This window comes from Aotus nancymaae, unplaced genomic scaffold (genome assembly GCF_030222135.1).
Source record: "Aotus nancymaae isolate 86718 unplaced genomic scaffold, 86718_ANA_hifiasm-v0.15.2.pri h1tg000021l, whole genome shotgun sequence".
In the NCBI taxonomy this organism is placed as follows: Eukaryota; Metazoa; Chordata; class Mammalia; order Primates; family Aotidae; genus Aotus; species Aotus nancymaae.
In genome coordinates, this window is record NW_026988433.1 from 2,445,575 (window position 1) to 2,468,228 (window position 22,654).

A 22,654-nucleotide genomic window follows, 5' to 3' on the forward strand; every position below is an offset into this window, starting at 1 on the left:
CGCCACAGGCTGGGCACTGATGGGGTCACTGCGTGTAGTTATGTCAGCTTTATACCACGTCGGATACTAAAACCTGCCTCACACACCATAGGCATGCACATCTGCTCACCTCACTGGACAGTTGTCGGTGGTCAGCACCTCTTTCTAGTTTGTACAAAGGGGTCGTGTGACCAGCGATGGCTTAGGAGCTCAAATACTGTGCATGGATCCTTAGTCTTTCTGCAGTTCTCAGCCAATGGCTCACATGCTTCTGGGCTAGAGGCCCATGGCAAGGAGCCTCTTTGTACAACTCCTGCAACAATGCTGAGACTAGTCAACTACTAGTTAATTACTAGCTCAGCTCACCTGCCTAGCCCTGAGCCAATCAGTGTGCCCAGGAGAATGGGACCCTCTGATTGGCTAAGGAGTGGTCACATGACTGACCCTAAGTGCCAAGGGCGCCCAGATCATCTGGACTCAGTTGAGGAGCAATAGATTAGTCCACAAGGAAAGCCAGGAGTCCTTGCCACCAAGAAGAGGCATGGCTGCTGGAATACAGATTGCAAATGGCAGCTGTCCACCACGGCTGTTATTCTGGTTTTAAGATAAGAAAATTGAGAATCTGAGATATTATGTCATTTTTTTGGATACAGGGTCTTGCTGTGTTGGCCAGGTTGGTCTTGAACTCCTGGGCTCAAGTGATCCTCCTGCCTTGGCTTCCCAAAGTGCTGGGATTACAGGCGTGGGCCACCATGCTCGGCCAATTATGCCATTTTCAACATCGTGTGGCTTGTAGAGGTCAGGTGGGTGGTGTGTCTGAATACAAGTCTGCCTGGCTGCAGTGCAGGTGCACTGTGATACAACTCCAGCCGTGATGCTTCAGAGCCCTGGTGCGTGCCATCACAGTAAGGAGCGCTGGCATCTTCACCTCAAATGCTCTGTTGGAGAAGCAGGGTCTAGGGAAGGCCCCCACCTCTCCCACCAAAGAGATGAACCTGGCTTTGGGGTGCAGGCAGGGTGGCCCCACTCCTGCAGCCTCCAGCACGTGGCAGAAGGGCAGTTTCTGTCCCGGGCCCTAGAGTTCGAGGCAGCGGGAGTCCATGCTCACCACCTCAGAGGCCATGACTCTTCCAGCCCCGAGCCTCCAGCATCATCCACATTTCCCCATATTCACTTACATCCCCCTTTCAGGCCATGCCTGTCTCCCAGGTCCCATCACACAGTTCCCACAGAATCTTGCCCGCCTCAGAGACCTCTGTCTTCTTTGACCCATGGTGGTTCACGTGGCACCTTGTATAAGAACAGTCACCGAGAGGAGAGTCCCATGAGATACCAGAGAGAAGAAGGTACAGAATGAGGAGAGGAATTCCCTGGCAAAATCTTTGGGCTTATTTATTTATTCACTTGATGTTTTTGAGACAGGGTCACCCTGTCGCCCAGGCTAGAGTACAGCAATGTGATTGTGACTTAACCTCTGCCTTCCAGGCTCAGGTGATCTGCCCACTTCAACCCCCTGAGTGGCTGGGGCTACAGGCATGCACTACCACGCCCAGCTAATCTGTATGTTTTTTGTAGAGATGGGGTTTTGCCATGTTGTCCAGGCTAGTCTCAAGCTCCTGGCCTCAAGTGATCCACTGGCCTTGGCCTCCCAAAGTGTTGGGATTACAGGTGTGAGCCACTGACCCCAGCCTTCAGGCATGTTTATATCCCAGTTACCAAAGCCAAGAGCTGTGGGCAGTTTTCACGCTTCCTGAAGGTCTCCCAGATGTCCTACATCAGCACCTGCTCCCTTCTTGAACACATGATGCAGTCGCATCCAGGCTCTCCTCCTGTCTCTTAGACACGGGAGCCATGTGTGGCCATCAAGCTCTGGAACTGTGGCTCATGACGGAACAGTGTGTCATGATAAGATTTTTGAAGACATAGTAAAAGAACGGGCCGGGTGCAGTGGCTCACGCCTGTAATCGCAGCATTTTGGGAGGCTGAGGCAGGTGGATTGCTTGAGTCTGGGAGGCAGAGGTTGCAGTGAACTGAGACTGTGCCACTGTACTCCAGCCATGGTGACAGAGCAAGACCCTGGGGTGGGGGGAAGAGAGAATGTAAAATAGCATTAATAACTTTTTTTTTGAGATGGAGTCTTGTTCTGTCACCCAGGCTGGAGTGCAATGATGAGATCTTGCAGTTCAAGCGATTCTCCTGCTTTGGCCTCCCAAGTAGCTGGAATTACAGGTGCATGCCACCACACCCGGCTAATTTTCATATTTTTTAGTAGACACAGGGTCTCACCATGTTGGCCAGCCAGGTCGCAAACTGCTGATCTCAAGTGATCTGCCCGCCTCAGCCTCCCAAAATGCTGGGATTACAGGTGTGAGCCACAGCGCCCGGCCGGCAATAATACTTTTTAATTATTAATTCATTCCATGTTGAAATGGTAATATTTTAGATATATTGAGTGAAATTAAATACGACAATTAGTTTTATCTGTTCCTTTCTACTTTTTTAAAGGTGGCCACGAGGCAGTGTGAAGTCATGCAGGTGGCTGACACTGTGTTTCTCTTGGCAAGCACGGGGTGAGCCCACGTCTCCTTGCCGTCTACAGATCTTCAGTCTTTTCCACGAGGGGGGATGAAGATGATTTATGGGAGTCCTTGTGCTGGAAGGGTGGCAGGATGGAGTTGAGTGAGGTGAGGATGCTGGGAGCAGGGTCCAGAGCTGAGAGCTGAAGCATTTTTTCTCACGCGTGTGTCTGCGTCTCCGCCTGGTCGACTGCCTCCTGCCTCCCTGTGCAAGGGCCATCCCTCACATTCTTCCAGGGTTCAAGACACAGCCACGGAGGCTGAGCAGGTGCCGGCTGGTTGCAGGAGCTGAGTCCTCTCCAGTGGAGATGCCGTGCGGGATCGTCTCCTGCTCAGAGCCCCGCTCAGGAGGGAGCTTGTTTTTTCTCATAAAATGGCCCCAGCCTTGCCCCTCTGTGGACTCAGGGCGACCGGAGGCCGCAGCCACCGCGTTGCCTATAAATATTTAAGTGGCAGTTTAGCTTTCAGACCAGGCACATCAGTAGCCAAGATCAAGCTTTTTGACCTTTTGTCAATTTACTCAGTGAAATATGATGCTCCTGGTCTCCTTGCTTCAAATGGTTGTCTGCTGTCTCCTCTTCTTTCATAGCTGAAGTGGTTGCATTTTCCGAAATGTGGCATTGAGACTGCGTGAGAGTGTCTGCGTCGATTGCAAATACGGGAATGCAAAAGATAGATTCGTGTTCCTGCCTGGAAGTTAGGTGCGTGTTGGGTGCCTCAGAGCTGGCTGGACTGTGTGGAGTTTCAGGACCTGTGGCCGATAGACAGTGGCCAGCACAGGCTGTGTGTGTTAGTCTTTGTCCAAGTGGGACTCAGGGAACCCTTTATGTGAACACGCGAGCCCCAGGCTCATGCTGTTCCCATCCTCCGGGCTGAGCTCCCTGCCTCAGGCTCCTGGAAGCAGTGGCCTTCCGGTCACAGAGCTGTTCTCCTGAGCCCGGGTGTTCATTGCTAGTTAGGGCCATCTTTTTTTAAGAACTGGGAAGGTTGGATGGAGTAGTGGAGGGAGGATGGGGAAAAAACCCAAGCACTTGGGAGGCAGCCTCACATGGCTGAACTCTCTGCTCCTACACAGATGCGCGTGTGGAATACAGGTTGCCTTGTGTCCAGCCGTGCTTTCTCTGATTTTACGCATCCTCAGCCAGACATATTTAAAGCCAGATAAATAAAATAAGCAAAAGGCAAATGTAAAAAAACAACTCGCTGGGTCGCTGCCTCCGTGTAACATCGGAGGCTGGAGATCGCACACTCTGAGATGAGCGAAGCTGTGGAGTGGAAGGAGGGACCTGGTCCAGCGCGCTGGAGCCACCTCCTCCGGCCTCACTGCCCCACAGAGCCCTCCGCAGGTCCGTTCTCCCCCGTGCCTGGACGGAGGTGCAGGTGGGTGCTGTGGCATCGTTTAGACAAGGGATCTTTCTCCCTGTCTTTCAGCCCCCGAGCCCTCCCGGTTTAGTTACGAGAATAGCGAAACCACATCTGACCGAGTCTAAACTTAGAGCTTTTTCTTTCTGCTCCCGGGGCCTGCTTTGGGCTGGGAGCCTGCAGTGTGTGTAGGGGGTGGTCTCTGCTTTGTTCCTGGCTGTTATGAGCTGAACTGTGCTCCTCCCACCTCACAGAGGTGTTGGAGTCCTGACTCCCAGTACCCGTGAATGTGGCCTTATTTGGGAATAGGGTCTTTGCAGATGGGTGAAGTTAAGATGATGACATTAGCATGTGCCCTGATCCCATATGACTAGTGTCCTTATACGAGAGGGACATTCGGCCAGGTGTGGTGACACACACCTGTAATCCCAGCTTTGAAAGGCCAAGCTGGGAGGATTGCTTCAGCCCAGGAGTTTGAGATCAGCCTGAACAAGATAGCAAGACCCCATCTTTAGAAATAAAAATGTAAGAACTGGAGGGCAAGGAGGTGCACACCGATAGTCCCAGCTCCGGAGGAGACTGAGGCAGGAGGATCGCCTGAGCCTGGGAGTTCAAGGCAGCTAGCTATGGTTACACCACTGCACTCCTGCCTGGGTGAGAGAGTGAGGCTTTACAAATTGTTTTTTGACAGGGTGGCACTCTGTTGTGCAGGCTGGAGTGCAGTGGTGCAATCTTGGCTCACTGCAACCTCCTCCTCCCAGGCTCAAACCATCGTTCCACCTCAGCCTCCCAAGTGACTAGGACCACAGGTGTGCACCACCACATCCGGCTAATGAGACCTGATTATTATTTTTTAAAATAAATAAATATTTAAAAGTTAATAATATAAAAAATTTAGAAAGGAGAAGTTTGGGCACAGAGATAGACAAACGCGGAGGGAAGACGATGTGAAGCCTCTGGGAGGTCACCCACAAGCTGAGGAACGCCTGGGGCTGCCAGGAGTCGGGGGGAGCCCCGGGGCAGATTCTCCCAGCAGCCTCAGAAGGAAACAACCCAGCTGGACCGCTTAATCTCAGACATCCAGCCTCCAGAGCTGAGAGAGTACATTTCTGTTGTGTAAGCCATTCAATCTGCGGCATTTTGTTTGCCTCAGGACACATGCACTGGCTTAGTCCCCGGACAGGGAACATGAAAGGGAGACGCTTCTCTGCGTGACGCTGTCAGGAGCTGGGACAGCCCCACCAGGATGGGCAGAATTCCAGCCCCTGCCTGCCAGGGGTCCCTGAAGATCCTACTTCCTCCTCCTCTTCCTTCCCCTTCCTTTTATGAGAGGAAGGCACATCCTCAGATGGGTCCCTTGTGATTCTTGCCAGGGTCCTCCCACTCCTTTAAAGAACTATCTCCTACAGAACATTAGACAAACCAAGGCCTGCTGTCTCGCTCCGGGGCCTCTGGGGCCCATACACAAACCTCTCCTTATTCTGTGGGCAGAGCAGCTGGCCATGTCCCCTTTCCCCATCCTCTGCCGTGTCCGCAGCCCCAAGCCTGCAGGCTGGCCTTGCTGGAGCCCACGCTCGAAGGCGGACAGGAGGGAGTCCCCTCCTGCCCCCAGAAGGGCTGGATTCCAGGACAGCGCTCCCACCAGCCGCCTCCTTTCCGTTCTGGCTCTCCCGGCATCTTCCCGCCCATCCCTTGCTGTGGGCTGTGTGGTGCCTCCTCCCACATGCCGGTCGCCTGTGCCCTGGCCTGAGCTGCTCTGTCTGAAGCCAGCGTCCCTCCCTTTTTATCCTGGCTGACTTCAAGATGGTGCCCAAACAAGGACAAGTTTGAGGAGCTGAGGGAGAGCTGAAGTGGATGGTGTGAGTGAGTATGTGTGTGCATGTGTCTGTGTGTACACACGTGTGTGCCTGTGTGTGCATCTTTGACTTGAACTCTGTTCTCTATGTGTAGTAACCACCATCTTTTTCTGTGTCTATGCAGCATTTACAAACATAGATCATGTTTTTAGTGCCTAAAGAGAATCTCAGTAAATTCCCTAAAGTGGAAATAAACAGTTTGGGGCCTATTCCGTGGCCCCAGAGCCTCCGCTGGTGGCATTTCTCTGACTCTCTTCCCTGCACACCCTTTCTTGGTCTTTTCCTCCCTCTCATGTGTCCTCCTCAAGTCCTGTCTTCCTCCCTCCCACAGACGTTTGAACACTTACAATGCATCAGGCATGAGAAATAAGGTCCTGACAGAGTCTGCATTCTCACCGAGGGGCAGACGGTAAATAACAAGGTCATTTCAGACAGCAGCAAGGGCAGTGAAGAAAATAAAACAGGGCAGTGATGCTGGCTGGGGAGGTGATGTCACACGCAGCGTTCTCCTTCGCTGGCGGGGCCTTTGCTGCCCTGCCCAGGGCACGTGCCTCTTTGTCCTCTGTCCAGCACCCCATTCTCTTCCTGTGGAGACCTTCCGGTTTGTCATTTGTGTTACTGATGTCTTCTCCATCCAGATTGCTGGGTTACAGTGATATGGTTTGGATGCGTGTCCTCCACAAATCTCGTGTTGAAATGTGACCCCCAGTGTTGAAGGTGCGACCTGGTGGGAGGTGTTTGGGTCATGGGAGCGGATCCCTCATGAATGGCTTGGCACCATCCCCTGGGTGATGAGTGAGTTATTGCTCAGTTTGTGTGAAATCTGGTTGTTGAAAAGTGTGTGGCACGTCCTCCCTGGCTTTCTTGCTGTTGCTCTCACTGTGTGACATGCTGGCTCCTCTTTGCCTTCCTCCATGATTGGAAGCTTCTTGAGGCCTCACTAGAAGCTGAGCAGATGCCAGCACCCTGTTTCCTGTACAGCCTGCAGAACCATAAGCCAGTCAAATCTGCTTTCCTTACAAATTACCCAGCCTCAGGTATTTCTTTATAGCAATGTAAAAATGGCCTAATATGGAAAATTGGTACAGAGGAGTGGGGCACTGCTATAAAGATCCCTCAAAGTGTGGAGGAAGCTTTGGAATTGGGTAACAGGCAGAGGGCGGAAGAGTTTGGAGGGCTCAGAAGAAGACAGGAAGATGAGGGATGGTTTGGAACTTCTTAAAGGCCAGTTAAATGGTTGTGACCAAAATGCTGACAGTGATTTTGACAATGAAGTCCAGGCTGATGTGGTCTCAGCTGGAAATGAGAAAGTTAAGGGAGGGAACTGGAGTAAAGGTCACCCATATTATACCTAAACAAAGAACTTGGGTGCATTGTATCTGTGTCCTAGGACTTTATGGAAGTTTGAACTTCATAGTGATAACCCAGGGTAATCTGGTGGAAAAAATTCCTAAGCAGCAAAGCATTCAAATGTGACCTGGCTGCTTCTAATAACCTATGCTCAGATACAGAAGCAAAGAAATGACTTAAAGTTGGAACTAATATTTAAAAGGAAAACAGAGCACAAAAGTTTCAGAAATTCACAACCTAGCCATGTGGCAGAGAAGAAAAGCATTTGCCAGAGAGGAATCCAAACGGGCTGTGGAGCGACCACTTGCTAGAGAACCTAGCATGACTGAAATGGAGCCAGGCGCTAATATCCAAGACAACAGGAAAAAAGCCTCCAATGCATTTCAGAAATCTTTTAGGCAGCCCCTCCCATCACAGCCCAGAGGCCTAGGAGGAAGGAACAGTTTCAGGGCCAGGCCCAGGGCCCCGCTGCCCTGCACAGCTTCAGGGTACTGCTCCCTGCATCCTGGGCACTCTGGCTGCAGCCTCAGCTCAGAGGGGCCCAGGTACAGCTTGAGCCACAGTTCTGAGGGTGCAAGCCATTAGCCTTCGTGGCTTCCACATGTTGTTAAGCCTGCAGGTGCACAGAATGCAAGCAGGAAGGAAGCTTGGTGGCTTCCACTTAGATTTCAGAAGATTGATGGGAAACTCTGGGTTTTCAGGTAGAAGCCTGCCACAGGGGTGGAGCCCTCACAGAGAAGCTCCAGGGGAACTGAGGGGTTAGAGCACTGCCTAGTGGAGCTGTGAGAAGAGGGCCACCCTCCAGGCCCCAGAACGGGAGATCCACCAACAGCTTGCACTCTGAGCCTGGAAAAGCCACAGGCACGTGACTCCAATCTGTGAGAGCAGCCGCAGGAGCTGTGCTCTGCAAAGCCACAGGAGCCTACCCCTTGCACCAGTGTGCCCAGGATGCAGGGCATGGAGTCGAGGATTATTTAGGAGATTTCAGATCTAATGACTGCCCTGCTATGTTTCAGAGTTGTATGGGCTTTTTGCCCCTTTGTTTGGCTAATTTGTCACATTTGGAATGGAAATCTTTACCCAGTGCCGAGACCAACAGTGTATCTTGGAAGTAAACAACTTGATTTTACAGGCTCGTAGGTAGAAGGAACTTATCTCCAAATGAGACTTAGAGCTTGGGATTTGAGATGTGGACCTTCTGAGTACATGCTGGAATGAGTTAAGACTTTGGGGGGACTGTTGGGAAGGCATGATTGTATTTTGCAGTATGAGAAAGACATGAGATTTGGGGGACCAGGGGCAGAATGATATGATTTGGACGCTGGCCCCCTCCAAATCTCATGTCAAAAGGTGATCTTCAGTGTTGGGAAGGGGCCCTGTGGGAGGTGACCGTATCGTGGGGCAGATCCCTCAGCAGTGGCTTAGCACCATTGTGAGTTTTCACTTGGCTAGCTCAGGTGAGATCCGCTTGTCTAAAAGGATGGCACCTCCCCCTTGCTCTGTTGCTCCCATTCTTGCCACATGATGTGCTGGCTTTCTTTTGTATTCCACTGTAATTGTAAGTTCTGTGAGGTCTCACCAGAAGCAGATGCTGGCACCATGCTTCCTGTACACCCTGCAGAACTGTGATCCAATTAGAGCTCTTTTCTTTATAAACCACCCAGCTTCAGGTACTTCTTTACAGCAATGCAAAAACAATCTAATACGCGTGGCAAAACCTAAGAGCCTTGCGAGACCACCGAGCTGCTCAATACCCTCAAGGGAATGCAGTTGGGGCCCTATGTAATCCTTTAAGAAGTGATAATAGAAACCCCCCCACTCAGCAAATCTGACCACTGGACATTATTAACAAAAATGAGTGTTACATATTAAAAAACTAGGAGACCAAAGAGGGAAGCAACACCACAAGTCTGTTTAGAAGTTAAGGGCAAGGACCTTACATTCTAAGGGTTGGCAAACTTTTTTGGAAAAAAATCAGATGGTAAACGTGCCCAGCTTTGCAGGCTAGACAGTCCTTGCTGCAACAGCGAAGCTTTATTGGTGTGTATGAAGGCAGCCACGGATACCATGTGAACAAGCGGCGTGGCTGTGTTCCAACAAAGCAGAACAGGTGGTGGGCCAGATTTGCCTGCAGGCTACATAGTTTCCTGGGTCCTGCTATATACTAATACCTAAGGTTGTGCCAAAGCTACACTCAGAGGAAAATACATAGCTTCTTGTCCTCTTATGTGAAATAGAGTATTAAAAAAAACCCAAATTAACCAAAACGTTCAATGCTGGAAACTAGGAGACTAATAAGATAGAAAGCCAAGGCAGGAGGAAAGAGTAAATAAAGAGAAAAACAGAATACAATGAATTAGCAGACAACAGCAGAACCAGCAAACAGCCTCAAAGCCTGGTCCTTTTTAAAACTTGTATAAAGGCCGGGCACGGTGGCTCATGCCTGTGATCCCAGCACTTTAGGAGGCCAAGGCAGGCAGATCATGAGGTTAGGAGTTGGAGAGCAGCCTGGCCAATATGGGAAAACCCCATCTCTACTAAAAATACAAACACTAGCCGGGCATGGTGGCGTACGCTTGTAGTCCCAGCTACTCAGGAGGCTGAGGCAGAAGAATCTCTTGAACCCAGGAGGTGGAGGTTGCAGTGAGCAGAGATCCTGCCACTGCACTCCAGCCTGGGAGACAGTGAGATTCCATCTCAAAAAAAAAAAACAAAACAAACCAAAACAACAACAAAAACCCCAAAAAACATATAAAATAAAAAATTTTAATACCTAAACTTTTTTTTATATAAAAGCTTTCTAAAAGCTATAATAGGATAACTGCTAAGACACAGGACTTGTTCAGTCTCTCAGCGAAGAGTAGAGCTCGTACATAATCTGCAGATATTTAAATTCCAAGCGCAAATTCATAATGTGAAATGTGTTAAATTCACGAATGCGCATCACTAGAAATCTTTAAAGAGTCTCACAAAGGGCTGGTTCTCTGAAAAGACGCACAGAAATGAAAACCTTCAGCAGGAAGGGTGTTTTCAGATTTCACCCAGGTGAAGTGTTGGTCTCTTCTGGGTTTGACGGTGCATTTGCTGTTAGCCTGGGATGGCCATGCCTGGACGGCTGTGCCGTGGGCAGGCTCCGGCACTGCTGTGGTCTTCTCTATACAGTAGGAATGACCATCTCATCTGCCTAAGTGGGGAGTGGTGAGCATGACACGACTTCATACGTACGCATCACACGCTCAGAGCCCTGCCTTGCACATGGGAAGAACTCCGCGATGTTGACAGCATCCTCCACGCCATCGCCCTGCCGCCTGTGTAATCATAGTCCTTGCATTCCCCTCTCACAATGGATGCTTTGAAACGTGTCTTTCAGAGCCCCGAGGCCTCCCCGGCAGCCAGCACGACCTGCTGATTTCTCTCACCCTTGCCTCCAGGGCGTGTGCCCTAGGGCAGTGCTAAGTTTGTCATGTTTCCCTGCAGAATAATATTGAAAAGCGCTGAGCTCTCTGTGGGACCCCTGATGTTGGTCTTTTTCAGAAAGCATCCCTGAAAAGCTTTGCTTGGATGTAGAGATGCTTCCAGAAGCCAGGCATGGAACCTCAGTCCTGACCCAGACTGTAGCTCCTGACCCGGGCTGTAGCTCTTCATTCTCAGCAGAAAAAAGTGGTTCTGAAGCGTTCTCAGCCTCCGCCAAGCATCCTTCCTGTGACATTTACAAAGAGCGTCTTTTTTTCTTACAAAAAAAAAAAAAAAAAAAAAAAGGCTGTGTAAATTTTTGTTCAAGAAAACGCTGCTTGAAATCTCTCTGATACTTTCCTCCAAGGTCAGCAGGCTTGCATTTATTACCAGCGATTTTCTTTTAGGGCATAGGCATAATTTAAATTATAAAAGCAATTGCTTGTTTTGAGGGGAAAAATCTCTCCCCCTGCACTCCACTCTGCCCCCCAGAAAACAATGATCGCTTAAGAAAACAACTCAGACTCTCCCTTGTTTACTGAGTTGGTGGAAAGGGGTTTCAGACAATTAGAGTAAATCTGGGCTTGCACTGAGGTCAGCGTTTGTATTTGAAAGCACAATTTTCAGGAGGCTTCCACAGCGGATTTCAAATGCCAAGATAGGAGCACGCGCTGGGGGACCCACAGGCTCACGTGTGCTGCTGGGGGGCACAGGGAGCCCCCCAGATGGGCAGGCCCCTGTGACTGGGTCTCGCCCTGTGGGAGGGATTGCCGGCTGAATCCACAGATAAAGACGAGTGTTGTCAGATGCTTGCATTTAAGCAAGTGGTAGCAACGAGCAGAAGGCTGGCTGGAGTAGGGAGAGCACAGATGTGGTGTTAAGAGCAGTTCTATTTAGAGCGCAGGCTGGGAGCTGGTAGCTCGTTGTGGAAGGCTGCCCAGACGTCCCCCGGAGGTTTTTAAGAATGGCCCCGGCAGCTGGCTGCTGGGGAAGGTGGGCGCGAGTCTGCCCCCAGGAACCACGCTGCACATGAGGGGTAGAAACGTACCCTTCCGATGGCTTGCAAGCTGCCCACCAAGCCCCCTTGGTGCTGGGGCCCAGGGAGCCGCCGCAGTGTTCGGGGGAGACTGCCTCCTTGGCTGCCTGCGAGCCCCACCGCGTCTCCCCGAGGGTTCAGCCCACACTTAAGGGATAGGTCCTCAGCGTTGCTTTTTTCCGGCTTCAACAATGTCCTCCACACGTCCCTCATCTTCTCTGAGGGTCTCCGACCTGCAGGCAAGGTTTGACTTCAGACTCCCCTGAGCCTGCGGGCTGAAGGGAGTGGGGAGGCTTCTCCAGGGCCCGCAGCGTGTGAAGGGCTGGGGGTCACTGCGTAGAGAACCGCAGCAACCCCACGTCCTCTGCTGGGGCCGGGGTAGCGGGGGACGCCCCGTTCGGTTGCCGTCTTGGTGGAACTGTGAGCGGGGGGCAGGGGGACCACAGCCCTGATTTTCCCGGGACTGAGGGGCTTTCCAGAGCTGAAACTGGGAAGATTCAGGTCTACCGGGCGACTGAGTTGATCCTCCTGGCGTGGGGTCTCCGCATTGTTTGGTGGTCTCTGCCCTGGCCCGTGCCGTCTCTCCCAGCAAGTCAGCTAGCCTTTCACCCCAGACGTTTCCGCCCTGCACAGAGTGGCTGTGGGTAGCCGCGTCTCAGGGAGGGGTACACTTCCCGGCAGCCCCTGGGCCTGGGTGGTCACGTGGTGCGTTCTGGCCAATGGGAGAACGGAGCCCTGAGTTGGGGGAGGGCGCTGCCCTGCTCGGTGTCCCAGTGGCTGGATGCTGAGGCCATGAGGCCCCAGGGGTCGCGGAGCCACGAGGGAAGGGGCCTGGGTCCCTTAGTCACTGCATGGAGGGGAGCTACCACCAGCAAGGAGCGCTCATCTCTCCTCTGAGGAAGAGAGAAATGTACATGGTAGCAAGGCCTGCATGTCAACCCTTACTTCGTCCAGAGGCTGGGTTTGCAGTCACACACACACGGCATGGTTCTGTCCCCTTGAGCTGCCCTCTTATAAGTCAGCTTCCTCCTGCCACCCCCACCCACCTCCAGCTGAGCCCGTCGGCCGCCACGAAGGGCAGGAAGCCAGGAGATCTGCGCCTGTGCCTGTAAGTCAGGAGGTCATGGAGGACCGTGGAATCCACATTGCCAGGTAATCTACATGAAAATGGCGTTCGGGGCCCGCAGTATTTAACCCACGGTGCTGCAAAAATTACCGTGCGTGATCCATTTCTTTTAAAAATGATACTAATTTTAGTTTTTCACTTATTAATAGAGTAATATATATTTATTGTAGTAAAAGTTTAAAAGCACAGAAAATAATTTAGAAAAATTCGTATCACTCTTAAACATATCATTAAAAGCATCATGGATAACATCAGATGTTTATAGCTTGAATTTTATTTTGCTGGGGGATGTGGAAAACATATAGATTGAATGTATTTTAAGAGGATTTTCTGAAGTTTTTATTTTCTCCTTTATGCTTTTCAATTTTTTTTACAATGAATATTTTATGTGTGTAATTCTAAAAGATAAGATGATTCAGTCATGTCCATATTATCCTTTCAATAAATTTATGAGGGTGGGACTTCTGGGTCAAAAAAACATGTTTTTAGGGCATATGATAAGTGAGAGTTTGTGTCTATTTCCTCTCCATTAGTGATACATAAAATGGGCTTTCCCCGTTTTCCCTAATGGCCTTGAGAAACATTTTTTTCATCTTTAGTATTTACTGTTGAAAATTTTTTTTTTTTGTTTTGTGTTTTTTTTTTTTTTTTTTTTTTTGAGGCGGAGTTTCGCTCTTGTTACCCAGGCTGGAGTGCAATGGCGCGATCTCGGCTCACCGCAACCTCCGCCTCCTGGGTTCAGGCAATTCTCCTGCCTCAGCCTCCTGAGTAGCTGGGATTACAGGCACGCGCCACCATGCCCAGCTAATTTTTTGTATTAGTAGAGACGAGGTTTCACCATGTTGACCAGGATGGTCTTGATCTCTTGACCTCGTGATCCACCCGCCTCGGCCTCCCAAAGTGCTGGGATTACAGGCTTGAGCCACCGTGCCCGGCCTACTGTTGAAAATTTAGAAAAGAAAGATGTGTAAAAGTTTAGGAAATTGCAATCTAGGGATGTATCTGCTTGGTGATGATCAGCATGTGACTCTTATCATGGCCTTTGGCTTTCTATACTATGAGGCATGTGTGTGTATGCACATGTGTGTTCACATGTGTGTGCACGCATGTGTTATCCAACCGAGCTGGGGTCCAACTCACCCACTGCAGTAAGGCCAAACAGCCACACCGAGGTTTGCAGCATGAGAAAGAGAGGCACTGAGTGCCAGGCGCCTAGCAGGTAGAATGCGGCAGCTCATGCTGAAGACCCAGACTGCCTGATGGCATAAAGGGGTGGGTCTTTAAAGGCAGCGAGGTGGAGGTTTCAGGCAAAGTCACGTGCCAATACATGGAGGTTATGCACTGGTTTGACCTAAAGGGTGGGATCTCTGGATGCAGGGACTTAAAAGTTGTAGGTTGATGCAAAGATTTTCCAATCATAGTTAGGAGGATAAACTTTGTGTAAAAATTTGAGATTAGTAGAAAAGAAGGTTAGCTCTGGCTCGTGAGTGTGGCCTCCTCCAGGCCCCTCAGAAAGAAATTTAGAACAAAGAATGGAGCTCAGGGTTCAGTCCCCAGCTGCCCCGTAGCTAAGGTCTAGGTGCAGGTGAATCCATTGGGCAGGGGTCTGGGTTTCTGAAAACAACTTGGAAACAAATGTGATGATGCTTCAGCTTCTATAGGGAAGCAAATGTCTGCTGACTCTAACTCCCTTGCCTATTGTTTTAAGCAACTGTCACCTTCTTTTTTGTTGTTTTTGATACGGAGTCTCGCTGTGTCACCTGGGCTGGAGTGCAGTGGCGTGATCTCGGCTCACTGCAACCTCCACCAAGAGATTCTCCCGCCTCAGCCTCCTGGGTAGCTGGGATTACAGGTGCACACCACCACGCCCGGCTAATTTTTGTATTTTTATTAGAGACAGGGTTTCACCATGTTGGTCAGGCTTGTCTCGAACACCATTACCTTCTTGCTTCTCAAGTTGCTTATTTACTTCCCAGGGCCAGTTAGGTACCTGGAATTCCCCTGGAAGGAACCCAAGATTTTACTTTATTTCCATGCTGGGGTGGCTCTGCCTTGCATGCACACATCTGTCCCGTGAGAATTGGGTAGGCTAAGGCGGGGCCTCTAGGCCAGGAGAGGGGGAGTGGGCGCAGTGGGCAAACCCCGATGTGGCTCCTGGGCTGCTGGACGTCCTCACCGCTGTAATGCCTGTGGCACCTGTGGGTCCTGGCTGCAAAGTCTGAGCTGCTGGGTTCTCAGGCCTGGTTCAGGGACTCTGCGTGAACTGTATGACCTGCAATAAATCCTTCACCCTGGCCTCGGCTTCCTCTTGCCCTCTAGGAGGTAACCTGGAAGAGTTTTTCCAACGCGAGCTTTGTACAATTGTAAGTTTTAAATGGGGCATCTCTTTTCCTGACAATAGGATACACATGAAGCTCCCTGGACCTCTCAGATTGGTTGTCATTCTTCTTGTGGAGATGTGTGTGCTGGAGACCTTGGACTGGGGCAAGGAAGTGTCTGAAAACAGGACCTCGAGGAGGAGGTGGGAGCAGAGAGTCGTTAGGAGCTGTGAGAAGCAGTCCCTCTGCTGTGGTGAGGGAAAAGGCCGCACCACAGATTTCAATGCTTGGGTGAAACGAAAAGTGTTGTTCCCCGTTTTCTTTCTTTAAAAGCTCAGGAGCGCAAACAAATCTATTAGTGATTTAGTAATTGAGAAGAGCTTTAATGAATCCATTTAGTTAAGGTAGCAAGACTACACTGTAAAGACCTGGTTTCAGATTTCTGTTGGTAAGAAACATTTCAGTTCAAAGATAGTGAATCTCCTAGTGGTGTAAGTGTAAAAAGGATGTGTGGATTTAAATAGCCTGAAAGTCCCATGATAAGGAGGAGCTCAGGCATGGTTTGATTCAGAGGCTTTATTTCATCCGCGAGGACTTCGTTTCTTTTCCTCCTTCTCTCTGCTCTTTGGGCTAAAGCCAACTCCACTTGTAGCCACAAAATGGCTTTGATCTTCTCCCCCGGGCTGTGTGCTTGCTGTAGTGGAGAGGGCGTGGCTTTCTCCAGTGCTAAAGTTCGCTTCGGACTGGCTTGAGACCTATGCCCATCCCGTGTTCTGACTGTAGGAGTGGAAGGTGCTGGCTGGTTAACCCAACGCCACATCCAGCCAGTGCTGGGGAAGAGCAGCGAACACCAGGGGCCTGGAGGGAGTGCCTACAATGTTTGTGGCGTAGGAATTCAGTTCTGGTTTATTTTCTCCTCTAGATAATCAAAGTTGGTTTTGGGGGAGTGGTGTGCTGGTAAAAGTTCTGATTTGTAGAGACCACCCTGGCCAAGGTGGTGAAACACCGTCTCTACTAAAAATACAAAAATTAGCCAGGCGTGGTGGTGCTCACCTGTAGTGCCAGCCACTTGGGAGGCTGAGGCAGGAGAATCACTCAAACCTGGGAGGCAGATGGAGGAGGCTGCAGTGAGCCAAGATCGCGCCACTGCACTCCAGCCTGGGCGACAGAGTGAGACTGTCTCAAAAAAAAAGTTCTGATTTGTAGTCTTTGCCTATTTCTGTGGTGTAAACACTCCAACCGAGACTGATTTCCAGCTACTTGTGACTTAACAGGTTCACGGTGTTTCTGAGTATTTCACAGCGTGGGAGGCTGGGCGCTGCTCCAGCACACGACCGGGAGGATGTCCTTGGTCACTTGCCGCTGGTCGGGGCTGGTTAAGGGGCCTGTGCGGGAACCCCTAGTGGGCCACAGCCCTCGGAAGGGGAAGGCAGTCAGCATGTGAAGTCAGCCCGAGCTGTTGCGTGCTTCACCTGGTGTCTCTGTGCCGCCTTCTCAGCCCAGAGGATTATTTCAGATGCACAGAAGTAACGCAGTGATTGTGGCCATGTGCTCCTGAGGGCTCAGGGCCTCTGTCCTGAGGCTTTTCCGACGTCACTCACTAGCTTTGCTGCTCCTGAAGTCTGACGGTGATCGGGATCACTCGGTTTCAAAATGTTCTCCATAATTCCCAGGCATTATACGCAGACGCTGGGTTTAGATACAGGTGTGCTACCTGGCAGAAATTAATTCACACTTGATGGTAAGGCGCCTTGAAATAAGGATGCTTTCAATCTTCCCACCCCGTTGATAAGGTTCTTCGTAATGGTGAAATCTTCCTAGACTGGTTTAAGGATGGCCACAGGTAGTCCGGATAGGTGGAAGATTGTGTTTTAAATGCACCTCGGCCTCAGGCCTGGGTCTCACCGCACTCTTAACCAAAGTTACACGTGTCTGCCCTAATGAATCAAGAGCTGAGCGGCCCGTGAAAGCTAATTTATCTAAACCCGGGGCAGGACGTGGTTTCCTCACGGCACCCTCTCTGCCTTCTGGTCCTGTAGCCAGTGTGTGTGTGAGTTTGGGGCCTGGTTACACAGTCGGTCTGAGTGAGTCCGGGGCCTGGTTACACAGTCGGTCTGAGTGAGTCCGGGGCCGGGTTACACAGTCGGTCTGAGTGAGTCCGGGGCCGGGTTACACAGTCGGTCTGAGTGAGTCCGGGGCCTGGTTACACAGTTGGTCTGAGTGAATCCGGGGCCTTGCTGTGGAGTCTGCCTCTCCACGCCCTTTCCTTCGTCTCAAAGGGAGGGGCGACAGGCCCCTGAACCAAGAGTCCAGCTTTTCTCCAGTAGGAGCCGGAATCCTTCCTGTCCATCAGGACTGCTGGTGAGCACTGTTTTGGGAGGAGGCTGCTTGGCTCCCGCTCCTGCCTCGGGGCCTTTGCCTGTGCTGTGCCGGCTGAGACGCTCTCTCTCTCGCTCTCTCTCTCTTTCTCTCTCTCTCTCTCTCTCTCTCTGTCTCAGCATGGCTGGCTCCTTTTCACAGCTCTAGGCTTTGCTCAGAGGACACCCTCTCAGGGGCCCCCTTGACCACACTCTCTAAAGTGCTGCCCCTCGCAGGCCCCACTGCCTGGTCTCCGGTGGCCTCGTTCTGTTTTGCCATCGTGAGCTGAAACTCGTGCTGTTTGTTTGCGTGTTTCCTGCCTCTGTGTCTCTCCTGGGCGTGTGAGCCCCTCTGGGGCAGGATCTCAGCCTGACCCCTGTGTTATTCGCTGACGCGTGTCCCATGCAAGTGTCCAGTAAGTGTGAGTGGAGGGGCTCGGAGCATGGTCCCCGCCTCCGCGAAGTGCGGCCTGACTGGCTGGCTTTTCCTCTGCGTGGAGAGCACTTGTCTTCTCGTGTGTAAAGCGGGGGGCCTGGCCCTGACCTAGTCACTTTTTTCCTCTCCCTGCTTGCACAGGGGGCCTGCCCCTGACCTAGCGATTTCTTTCCCTGGTTCCATGGGGGCCTGTTCCTGGCCTATCGATTTCTGTAGGCACTGGCTCTCCTGTCCCAGGTCCCATGAGGGGCTGTCCCTCACCCAGTGATTTCTGTAGAGACCGGCTCTCCTGTCCAAGGTCCCATGAGGGGCTGTCCCTGACCCAGTGATTTCTGTAGAGACCGGCTCTCCTGTCCCGGGTCCCATGAGGGGCTGTCCCTGACCCAGTGATTTCTGTAGAGACCGGCTCTCCTCTCCTTGGTTCCGTGGTCCTGGTCCCCAGGAGGTTTGGGCTCCGCCTTCCTGCCCTTCATCCTTTCCTGCTGGTCACTTGTGGGGCTCACCTCTCCCTGACACAGGAGAATGTACACTCCACGCACATTGTGGGACCTGCCGATGGGAGATGGGAGTGGCCGCTGCAGGCCGTGCAACCCAGGGCCAGGGTGAGTGTGAACTCCTCACATTCCACAGCAAGAGTTCTACACGTCTCTGTGTGGGGGGAGCTCTCATCAGGGCTTAGCTCTCTTCTTAAAATAAACCATTGGCACAGGTTGGCAGGTGGCTGCTGCGGGGGCTTCGTTTAAGGACAGCCAGCCGAGCCAGGACCCCTGAGGCAGCTGCTGGAGAACCATTGCCGTTTAGAGAGGGGAGGATTTGGAATGTGTCCAGTCCAAGCTCAAACTCAAGAGCAGATGGGGATTGAAATTCATGCCATTCTGGGGAAGAATTGATGGCACTTCGTGGAAGAAAGCAGGCTCCTTCCTCCCAGCCTCCCTCTCAGTGAGCGGCAGTGCGGTCTGGCCGAGAGGGCGCGCGTCCTGCTCAGAGCTGGCCTGGGTCAGACGATGGTGCCTGTCTGTGACCTGCTGGTTTCAGACCCCGCCTGGGTTGGACCATGGTACCTGTGACCTGCTGGTGTGAGCTTCAGTGCGGAGTCCAGTTTTCTCACCCCCAAAGTGGAGCTAACGATGGGACTTGACTTACAAGGTTGTTGCTCTCAGGATTAAATGAGTCAATTTAAGCAAAACGTCGTGGACAGTGCCTGGTACTAGAAGAGGATAGATGCATGTTGGTTCATGTGGGTTGTTGAAGTAATGAAGGTTGCTATTCCTAGTGGGAGAGTCTGACCCATAAGACTAAATCCAGGTTGGGCGCAGTGGCTCATGCCTGTAATCCCAGCACTTTAGGAGGCTGAGGTGGGTGGATCACCTGAGGTCAGGAGTTCAAGACCAGCCTGGCCAACATGGCAAAACCCCATCTCTACTAAGAATACAAAACTTAGCCAGGTGTGGTGGTTCATGCCTATAATCCCAGCTACTCGGGAGGCCAAGGCAGGAGAATTGCTTGCACCTGGGAGGCGGAGGTTGCAGTGAGCCGGATCACACTATTGCACTCCAACCTGGGCAACAAGAGCAAAACTCCATCTCAAAAAACAAGAAAAGACTAAACCCAGAGGCCCAGCCAGAGCCAGGGCCTCTCCCTGGAGTGTGGGGCATCCTTTGGGGTGTCCTGGAGGGAAAGCCATCTTCTCTTTCCAGTCCACCTTTGATTCCCACACCCCATCCCCTGAGCCCCGAGTACCAATGCAAAGATTTTTCAGGCTCTTGGGGCAGGAGGCTGGGAACACAGTGGTTAGAAACATGGCTCTAGCACCAGGGACGTGGATTTGACTCTGGGCTCTGCTACTTACAAATTGTGCGACCTTAGACACAGAGTTTGACCTGTGGTTGTCTCGATTTTCTCATCTGTACTATGGGAACTGTGGCTTATCTGTAGGGTCAGGGTGGGGATTAGTGACATGCAGCACTGAGATATGGCCCCATCCTCCCCTGGCGAGCTGTCATTGTCACTCTGGCTTTGAGGGCCCCAGCCTGGCGTAGCCACGCCTGGCACCCCTTGCTGTGTGGCCCACTCTGTCCTCCTGGTTTACTCCCCAGCCCTGCACACGGGGCGTGGGGTGCCCCGAGGCTGATTCGTTTTCCGGAGCTCTCAGCATGGCCGCCTCTTCCTTCGCCATGACTCCAGGATAACAGCATAGGTGCAGTTTGTTTTTCTGTTTTGCACAGCAGTTAATTCTCAGGCACTAATGAGGGGCTCTCTGCCCATGAGGCTGATTAGCAGAGAATTGAGGGCGGCAATCATGACGCAGAAGAAAGGCGAGGTGCTGCAGTCACGATCCTAAATCAAGCCTGTGATGCCGGGCTGCGTCCCGCGTGCCACCGTCAAACGCGGCCTCCTCCAGCCTTGGGAGACCAGGTCCTTGCGAGGCGGTCAGCACTCATGATTTAGCGTTCTGTCCTTGAAATGACAAACAGAAGAGGACTTGGGACTACCTGACCCTTCTGTGATCTTGTAATTATGACGCATGCCTTCCAGTGGCTGGGAGTAGGGCATCGCGCTGGCGTTCCAGGGCACGCGTTAGAGTCGGTCACAGTGATGGCAAGACTTCGGTTTCTCCTTCTCGTCCACAGAACCAGCGCCGAGTGCCGGGGCAGCTGCTGCGCTCACCCTGATGAGCTTTCGTGGGGCGTGTCTGCCCTTTATTTTGTTGATAGCGTTCCCAGTAGTTTCCAAGTATTAAAGTTACCAATTTAATCTTTCCAAAGACCCACTTAGGTTTTTCTTTGATATCTGAAAAGAGAATAGCTTTTCTTTTGAAAACCTTGGTGGCTCTTCCCTTGGTCTATACTGATCTGTAACTTACGGGGCAGCTCAGGAGGGGTCAGAGGTGGGGCCCAGTGGCTCTGTGTGGTCCCTGGGCCAGATGCCCAAGTTCAATTCCCCACTCCTCGCCTTTCAAGCTGTAGGACCTGGAGGTGCCTGAAACTCTCTGGCCGTGGTCTCTCTCTTAACGTGTGCAGATACCACAGTGCCTACCTCACGGGCTCTTTTGAAGCCTCGGTGAACACTTTGAGTAAGATGCTTTGAATGGTGCTTAGTACAAGTAAGCTCTCAAAGGGTTGACTGCAATTACGAACACTAACAGTGTTAATAATTAGCATTAAAACAAAATAAAATTCTGGACATTATTTTGTTTTAGAAAATAGCATGATACACTGAACTTGGGTTTGGAAAGAAGTAATTGGGCTGAAGATAAGCCTAATCCGTGACGGAAGATTCCATACGTAATTGTTCAGGGCTTTCAGTGAGAGCAAAATTAATTTTCGTGTAAGATGATTAAGCTGATGAAATTGCTCTTGAGCAGTAAATGTGTTTAATTAAATGCAAGATGTCGCTGTGCTCAGGTACACATTGTTCCTGGGGGAGTGTCCTGTTCTCTGAGCTGTTTCCTTGAGCAGCAAGGGTGGTCTAGGTGGGGGGTTTGTTCCCCATCTTCCTCGGTAGCTGAAATGTCTGTGATTGAGAGTAACATCGTGAGATGTCTGTTGCGCTGGGGGGAGGTGTATAGGCGTGACCTCTGCAGTCTAATTATTCAGACCAACTAGAACTGATTAGAAAGCTAGCGAGGTCCCCACAGGGCTAGACTTCCGGGAACAGAAATGCCTGGAAGCTGAGGGGAGCCCTCACACGCCAGGAATTTATGGAGTAATCCAAGCAGCTTAAGCTCTCTGGAATTATTCGATTGATTTACCTCTCTGGAGAACGGGGCAGCCCGACTACGTTTCCTGGGGGAGGTTTTTATCGCGGCTTTCAATTTTCAGTTGTTAATCTTCTGTCTGTCATTTGGAGCTATGTGGAGACACAAGTAATAAAATCTTCATTCAACAAAATAGTTAGGGTGCAGGTCGCACCAGCTGGGTGCCATTTGAGGACTGGGGGTCAGGCAGGGACGCAGTGGTCCCAGCCCGGAGCTGCTCGGACTCATCTGAATGAGCCCAGCCTGCTGACTGGGAGGAAGTCCACTGGCCGGGAGGGGTGTAGACGCTTGCTGTGTACAAAAGAACAGCAATTAGAGGCGTGAGGTCAGTTTTCAAAAAAATTTAATACTTGGTTTTTTTTTTTAAGGGTCTTGTTCTGTTGATGAGGCTGGAGTGCCTTGGCCTCCCAAAATGCTGGGATTACAGGCGTGAGCCATGGCACCTGGCCAATACACTTCTTTTTTAAAAGAGCAGTTTTATGTTTGCAGAAAAACTGATGAAAGAGTCCAGGGAGTTTCCAAGCACCCCTCTCCCCGACCCCACAGTTTCCCCTGTGATTAGTGCGGTACGTCCAGGGAGTTTCCAAGCACCCCTCTCCCCGACCCCACAGGTTCCCCTGTGATTAGTGCGGTACGTCCAGGGAGTTTCCAAGCACCCCTCTCCCCGACCCCACAGTTTCCCCTGTGATTAGTGCGGTACGTTTGTTTCAGCTGATGATCCAGTATTGAGATGTTATTAGCTAGAGTGCATAGTGTAGGGTTTACTCCTTGTGCACTCTATGGCTTTTGACAAATGTATCTCTGCTGTCGCATCAGACACAGAAGTTCCACCCCTAAAAATCCCTCCTGTTCTGCCTGGTTTTCGCTTCCTCCCCCTCCCCGCTGGTGACCACTGATTCTTCTTCTTTGCTATCTCCACAGTTTGCCTTTTCCACAATGTGATACAGTTCAGTGGCCCCCAACCTTTTTGGCACCAGGGGTCGGTTTCGTGGAAGACGATGGATGGGGAGGGGGAAAGGTTTTAGGATGAAACCTCAGATCATCAGGC

At 51.3% G+C, this 22,654-nt stretch overlaps 1 protein-coding gene across 4 annotated transcripts in view; it reads left to right on the forward strand.

Annotated features, from left to right (window-relative positions):
- The window catches only part of RIMBP2 (RIMS binding protein 2), a 340,749-nt gene that overhangs the window by 58,489 nt on the left and 259,606 nt on the right, over window positions 1-22,654 (forward strand). Inside the window, exon 1 of one of the 4 annotated variants that reach the window (XM_064379554.1) lies at window positions 12,747-12,764. The exons of the other annotated variants lie outside the window; for them this stretch is intronic. The gene's annotated coding sequence lies outside the window, so the exon portion shown is untranslated. Of the gene's footprint in view, window positions 1-12,746; window positions 12,765-22,654 lie in introns of those variants that run through there. 4 annotated transcript variants of the gene reach the window in all.